The 7302-nt window shown below is 33.5% G+C and overlaps 1 pseudogene; it reads left to right on the plus strand.

The window, feature by feature from the left end:
* Window positions 1–2270: 2270 nt before the first annotated feature.
* Window positions 2271–6052, plus strand: LOC112516239 (annotated as a pseudogene).
* The last annotated feature ends 1250 nt before the right edge of the window (window positions 6053–7302 follow it).

A 7302-nucleotide genomic window follows, 5' to 3' on the forward strand; every position in this document is an offset into this window, starting at 1 on the left:
ATAATTATCTTAATTATATTTTAAATTTACTATATTTAAAATGAATGTTTATCCTGTACTTGATTATGTTTATTAGCAGTTAGTTACACGAATTTAAAAATAAAGCTGTAATAAGTTGTACTTACGTAAAATTACTTGTAATCTTAAATTTTAAGTAATATGCATCAATAAACAGTAATTCATGCATAAAAAAAGATTTTTAAGAGTTTATGTCAAATGCTTTATAATATAGTATAGATATATAATAATGAACTTTAAATTCTTTTAATCAATATATTATATTTTTTTTTAAATATTCTACTATCTTGTTCGTATTAGTTAATATATTATATTACTACAGATTTGTTTTAATTATATTTTAAAATATTATAATTGATTAATTTTTTAAGATATTCTTTTTGGTCATTTTACATTTTTATCAACTAGTTTTGTCAAACATGATTTGTTCATCTATCAACTACCAGCTAACTTATCAGCTAACAATCATTTTATCAGCCATCAGCTAACTTATCAGCTATCAACTAGGTTATCCGTTAGTTTGCCAAACATAGCCTTAAGTATTCTCATATATTTCTAAAATAAGAATTAGATCTCAAATATAACCAAAATAGACTTTTGATCATAAGATTAATGGTTATTAAAAAGTTTGTTCTAACCCAAAAGTTTATAATGATGATAAAAACATTACCATGATGTTACATGGAAACCCAACTAATTTATATTGATTTACATGAACTATTCTATGAATAGTCACCATTGTGACTCTAAATAGTGTGATCTATATACTAAACATATATCATAAAATGTGTTTGGCTGTGAGAATTGATTTACGATACTATGGAAAAATAATATGATATATAATATTAATTTAAAAGTAATTATTGATTTATTTTGTACATAAAAATATTCGGAATAATGATTTTATAAGAACTATTTAGAACTTTTTAAATTTACTGTTATTTTTGTCAATAAAAACAATATGATGATTTTTTTGCCGCTAATGAATCAAAGATATTAACATTTTATTTTATTGTAGATTGTGTATTTTTGAGATTTTATTGTTCAAATATATTATAAATCGGTCATTTAGTATATTTAATTTTTTTATTTAAAATAATAATACATTCAAACTTATTAATAAAAAAATCATTTCTTATCCGTATATTAAGCTTCAGAGAATTATTTAAATTTTAAAAAAATTATCTTTTTTCTCTATTTTAAAAAACCGTATAAAAAATTATTAAAATATAAATATTGCTAAAATATTATAATCATACAAAAAAAATCTGTTAAAAATGTTTTGGGAGAAAATATTCCGTTTTCTCGACTATAACTATATATAAGAAGTTAATGAACCCATCATCAACGTGGGTTTTAAAATATGTGGTAAGATTATTTTAATAAATTCTTTGATTAAATAAATATATTTGGAATCTAATGATTCATGCATATCAAGTCACCTAGATGGAATCCAATAACCATTTTAGCATTTTTTTTTTTAAAAAATGAAAATAAAATAAGATAAATTAACAATGCAATGCAATGGATTGAAATCTAATGACCATACTCTATAATGAAAAGAAATACCAACCGATCATGTGATGCCAACAATTTTTGTAGCTAAAATATTTCCTTTTTGGAAGACAAGAAAATGATATTAAGAAAACAAATGTACAAGACTCTTGCAAAAAAACCATAAAACAAGCCAACACCAGATGAAAAAAAGAGCTAAGGCACAAAGAAGAAACATGCAAAAAGACTAAAGCGGACACAATGAAAATAAAACATAGCTAACCGAACAGCAATAAAACCAACCACAACTGATGATCACATGCACCATAAATCACAAACCTACAGATGGTCATTAAGGTCATGTCCGTTGCACCAATCCATCCGAGAGACGTTTAGATCCTTGGATCGAAAAAAAATTCACTGGAAATATTTAAATATAAGACTCAAAACTGAAATCAAATAAGCTATCAATAAATAAAGGTAGCTCTAACTTGGTATTTCGTAAATTTCTATAATATTCGTTAAACTATTTTATTATAATTAACCAAGTGTGTTTTATTTGAATAAGTTGCAATTTGCAACCATGTGCTCCACTTTCACATATTGTTATTTATTATCATCATGTAATTATTTACTTTATCTTCAAACGTATACAATATTGCCATGTTGACCAAAATAGTGGATATGATCATTATAAAAGAATGGTTGATACTGTTTTCTGTGTGCATCCATCTCTCTACTACTCTCTTAGCTAAATAATGGTTGAGATCCTAGTTTCTCCCATCCTTCAAGTGCTCGCTGAAAAGTTGGGATCTGCTGCCTTTAAGAAACTTGCTCGCTATACCCAAATTCATATCGAGGTGAAGAAATGGGAGACATCATTAACCGAGATCCAAGCTCTGCTTAATGATGCTTCTCAGAAGGAAATAAGAGATGAATACATCAAAGGGTGGTTGAATCGTCTCCAACATTTGACTTACGACATAGACGATATACTCGACAATTTGGCAACTGATGTTATGCATCGCAAGCTGATCGAAGAGCAACTGGGAGCCACCACAAGCAAGGTAAGAATGCTCATTCCAACTTGTTCCATTAGTTTTTCAACAAATATTAGGATTCATGACAAGTTAAAAGATATTACCACCAAGTTACAAGATCTAGAAAAGGAAAAAGTTACTCTTGGTTTGAGTGTGATAAATGGAAGGCCAATCACTATGAGTAGAAACTACGAGACCTCCTTGCCAGATGCATCTGATATTGTTGGACGACAAGGTGAGAAAGAGGCTTTGCTCCACAAGTTGTTGTGGGAAGAATCAAGCAATCAAAACTTTAATATCGTACATATAGTTGGTATGGGTGGGGTAGGTAAAACCACTCTTGCGCGACTTCTGTACAATGGTACACAAGTGCAAAACCACTTCAAACTCAAGGCATGGCTTTGTGTTTCAGATGGGTTTGATATCTTCACTATAAGCAAAAGTATCTTTGGTTCAGTGACCGGAGAAATCAAGGAATTTGGAAATTTAAATCTAGTTCAAGAAGCTCTTAGACAACAAGTTATAGATAAACGGTTTCTACTAGTATTAGATGATGTGTGGAGTGAAAGCTATGAGGACTGGAATACCCTAGTACGCCCATTTTATGCAGGGGATCTCGGAAGTAAAATTATCATCACAACTCGGAAGGAGCAATTGCTGAAAGAGTTGGGTTGTGATGATCTAGAACATCTGCAAAGTCTATCATATGATGATGCTCTATCTTTATTTTGTCAACATGCATTGGGTGTAAATAACTTTGATTCACATCCAAATCTTAGACCATATGGTGAAGGTATTGTGAAAAAATGTGATGGCTTACCATTAGGTCTAAGAGTACTTGGAAGGTTATTGAGGACAAAAACAGATGAAGTAGAGTGGAAGGAGTTGTTGAATAATGAGATATGGAGCCTACAAAAGGGAGATGGAATTATTCCAGCTCTTAGACTAAGCTATCACGATCTTAGTGCATGCTTGAAGCGGTTATTTGCTTATTGCTCTTTGTTCCCCAAAGGACTATTTGTTTGACAAGGAAGAGTTGATTTTATTGTGGATGGCAGAATGGTTTTTGCACCACTCAAGGGAAAGCACGTCAACAATTGAACGTTTGGGTCATAACTATTTTAAAGAGTTATTATCAAGGTCATTTTTTCAAAAAGCCCCTAATGAAGATTCATTGTTTGTGATGCATGACTTCATAAATGACTTGGCCACATCTGTCATTGGAGAGTTTTTTTGGAGGTCTGAAAATGAGATGGAAAAGGGTGGTGGAATGGACACCTTGGAAAAGTACCGCCATCTGTCATTTGTTTGTGAGGATTATATAAGTGACAAGAAGCTTAAGGCATTTAAAGGAGCTAAAAATTTGAGAACATTCTTAGCAATGTCGGTCAGGGTGGACGAAAGATGGGATTGATTCTTCATATCTAATAAGATTTTGGATGACTTACTTCATGAGTTTCCACTGTTAAGGGTCCTATCTTTGGCTTGTCTTGATATAAGCACGGTTCCAGAGTCCATCGGCAGTTTGAAGCATTTGCGGTATCTTAATTTAGGTCAAACTAAAATCAGATATATACCGGAAAATGTCTGTAATCTATATCATTTACAGACATTGGTCGTTTTTGGATGTCATGACTTAACCAAGTTGCCCAACAGTTTCTCAAAGCTTACAAGTTTGCGTCACTTTGACATTAGAGATACTCCACTTTTGAAGAAGATGCCCTCAAGGATTAGTAAGTTGAAAAACCTACAAACTCTATCCAAGAGGAGAGGATGAATTTCCAATAACCAAGCTTAAAGACTTGAAGAATCTCCATGAGATGATTTCCATTAAGGGGCTGGACAAAGTGCAAAATGCAATGCATGCACGGGAGGCGAACTTAATGCAAATGAGGCTTAGAGAGTTAGAGGTGGAATGGAGTGATGTATTTGATGGTTCTCGAGAGGAAATGCTTGAAAATGAGGTCCTTGATGTGTTGAAGCCCGATAATGAAAATTTGGAAAAGCTTAATATTGTGTCATATGGGGGTATAGAGTTCCCAAATTGGGTTGGGGATAGCTTGTTTGATCGGTTGATACATATATCAATACGTGGTTGTAAAAAATGTACATCTCTACCGCTACTTGGGCAGCTACCATCACTTATGGAGTTATTTGTTCAAGGCATGGACGGGGTGAAAGTTATCGAATTGCAACGTCTTGCATTTCCTTCGCTTGAAATTCTCAGTTTTGAAGATATGCAGGGGTGGGAGGTATGGTCGTATAATGGTGGGGTTGTAGATCCAGTGTGTCCATGCCTTCAAACGCTTTGTATACGGGGTTGTCCTAAATTGGTTGAAATCTCACTTGAAGAACTACCTTCACTAAGGGATCTAGAAATAGATGGATGTAGTGAGGGTGTGTTGAGAAGGCTAGTTCAAGTGGTTTCATCAGTCACCAAGTTGAAAATAGTTTCTATTTCAGGCCTAACCGATCAGTTGTGGGGAGGTGTTATGAAGCATCTAGGGGTGGTAGAGGAAGTAATAATCAAGAGTTGTAATGAAATACGATACGTGTGGGAATCATATACAGAAGCATGTAAGGTTCTTGTGAATTTAAGGAAGTTGGAGATAAGAAGGTGTAATAATTTGGTGAGATTAGGAGAGAAAGAGGAGGATAACTGTGGGAGCAAACTAACATCTCTTACGATGTTGGGAATATCATCTTGCAATAGTATGGAGCATTGCAATTGTTCAAATAGCATCAAGAGCTTGTCCATTTTGTGGTGTAGTTCAATTACATCTATTTCCTTCCCAACAGGAGGGAAGAAGCAGCTCAAGTCATTTTTCATTTCTGACTGTAAGAAACTATTGGCAAAGGATTTGGGAGGTGGAAGATCAGAAGAGACTATCAATGCAAGCATGTGTATGCTTGATATTGTACAAATAAAAGGTTGGTCAAATTTGAAATCAGTCATTCAATTGAGTTACTTCATTCACCTCAAAAAATTGGAAATAAGAAATTGTCCAAGTATGGAGTCATTTCCTGATTATGATTTTCCCAATCTCACCTCGTTAACACATTTGGAAATAGTAAAGTGTCCAAGTATGGATACTTCATTTCCTCGTGGGCTTTGGCCTCCCAATTTGTGTCAACTTGGAATAGGAGGGTTGAAGAAGCCAATGTCAGAGTGGGGCCCACAAAACTTTCCAACTTCACTTGTTAGCCTTTGTTTAGTGTCGGAAGATGTGACTAGTTTTAGTGAATTGTCCCATCTTCTTCCTTCATCTCTTACTAGTCTTCATATAGAAGAATTTGAGAAATTGGAATCTGTTTCAATGGGACTCCAACACCTCACCTCGCTCCAACATCTCGGCTTTATTGATTGCCCAAAGATAAAACATCTGCCACAAACATTGTTGCCTTCACTTTTGAGTTTGTGGATCGCTGATTGCCCAAATCTGGAAGAAAGGTGTAGCAGAAGAACCAGAGGCTACTATCATAATTATATCCCCACATGAATTAAGTGGAGTAGAAGAGGCTCCTACTGGCCCCTCACCTCCCATATACCTCACGTCGATATAGAATAATTATGAATTTATCAAGTTAAGATGAGGTATGTCCTTTTATCATTCTGCCTACTTGTTTTATTATTTTTATTTGCATCTTTGTAATTAGTGATTTTTTCAAGGATTCACTAGAATAAGAGAGGGCCTCATTGAAGATAACAAGGCTAAATGTAGAGATATCATGAGCATATATATGTTTGTGAAGCTTTGTAAGTTATTCATTTATTAGGTTGTGTCACCTTCTTTAATTTCTCGATAATTCATTATAATCAAAATGATGGAGCTGCATCACCATATATTTGTCCTTTTTCCCAATTTATGATTCTCCGTTGTTGCATTATTCTAAGTACATGTCATTTCACACTTTAGCACCACTTACAGCCAATCAATGAATGTGCAAACACAGATGGATGCAATTAATTTGGAAACAAAAGCATCTGAGGAAATACATACATACATATATGTATATCAAACATCACTCATTTACAAAAATCAACAAGGTAGAGGACAATGGTTCCAAAGACAACTTTGTTTTATACTTGTTTCCTGTGATTTTAGTGTCATTAATTATTTTGATGTAGTTTTGATTTACTTAAGATCGATTATGAGACAAACTAAACATAAAATAAGTTAGGAGCTCTGGAGTTTACACTCACAAATGTTTCTGTCACCTTAGATCGCCATAAGGCTGGAGTCCTTGTGGGGTTCAAAGAGCAGCACTCTAAAACCTTTACAAATTTTATGAGAACTTTTACTTAGGAATTTTATGTTCCAGTCCGTTCTGGATGAAATTCAAAAAGGTTGAAACCTTCTTGAATTAGTTTTGAAACTTGGTGAAAATTTGACTACGAATCAGAAGCCTTTCGATTCAGAGGCCTTCTCCTCAAAGCCTCAAAGTCTTCTGAGCCTTCTGAAATGGGTGCTTCTAAACTCTTGCTTTAGATTTTGGGGCTTCTGACTCAAAGCTTCTAAGTGAATTGTAATTGTTGTTCAAATTTTGTCCATAAGTGGTTGTAACTATCGTGCACTTACAAATTTACTGCCTAACCGCTGTAATTGTTTTATCTCTCGTTTAAGTATGTAAATGTGGAATTTGGGTGTATATAAGGACTCAATTTTACTTCCTTTAAAATTATTGTTTTTATTTGGATTATCCGAATATGAAATTCGTGATACTCAAGGCTAATATGGATGAATTATTG

The sequence above is a fragment of the Cynara cardunculus genome, assembly GCF_001531365.2.
Source record: "Cynara cardunculus var. scolymus isolate 2C chromosome LG 8, CcrdV1, whole genome shotgun sequence".
Taxonomy (NCBI): Eukaryota; Viridiplantae; Streptophyta; class Magnoliopsida; order Asterales; family Asteraceae; genus Cynara; species Cynara cardunculus.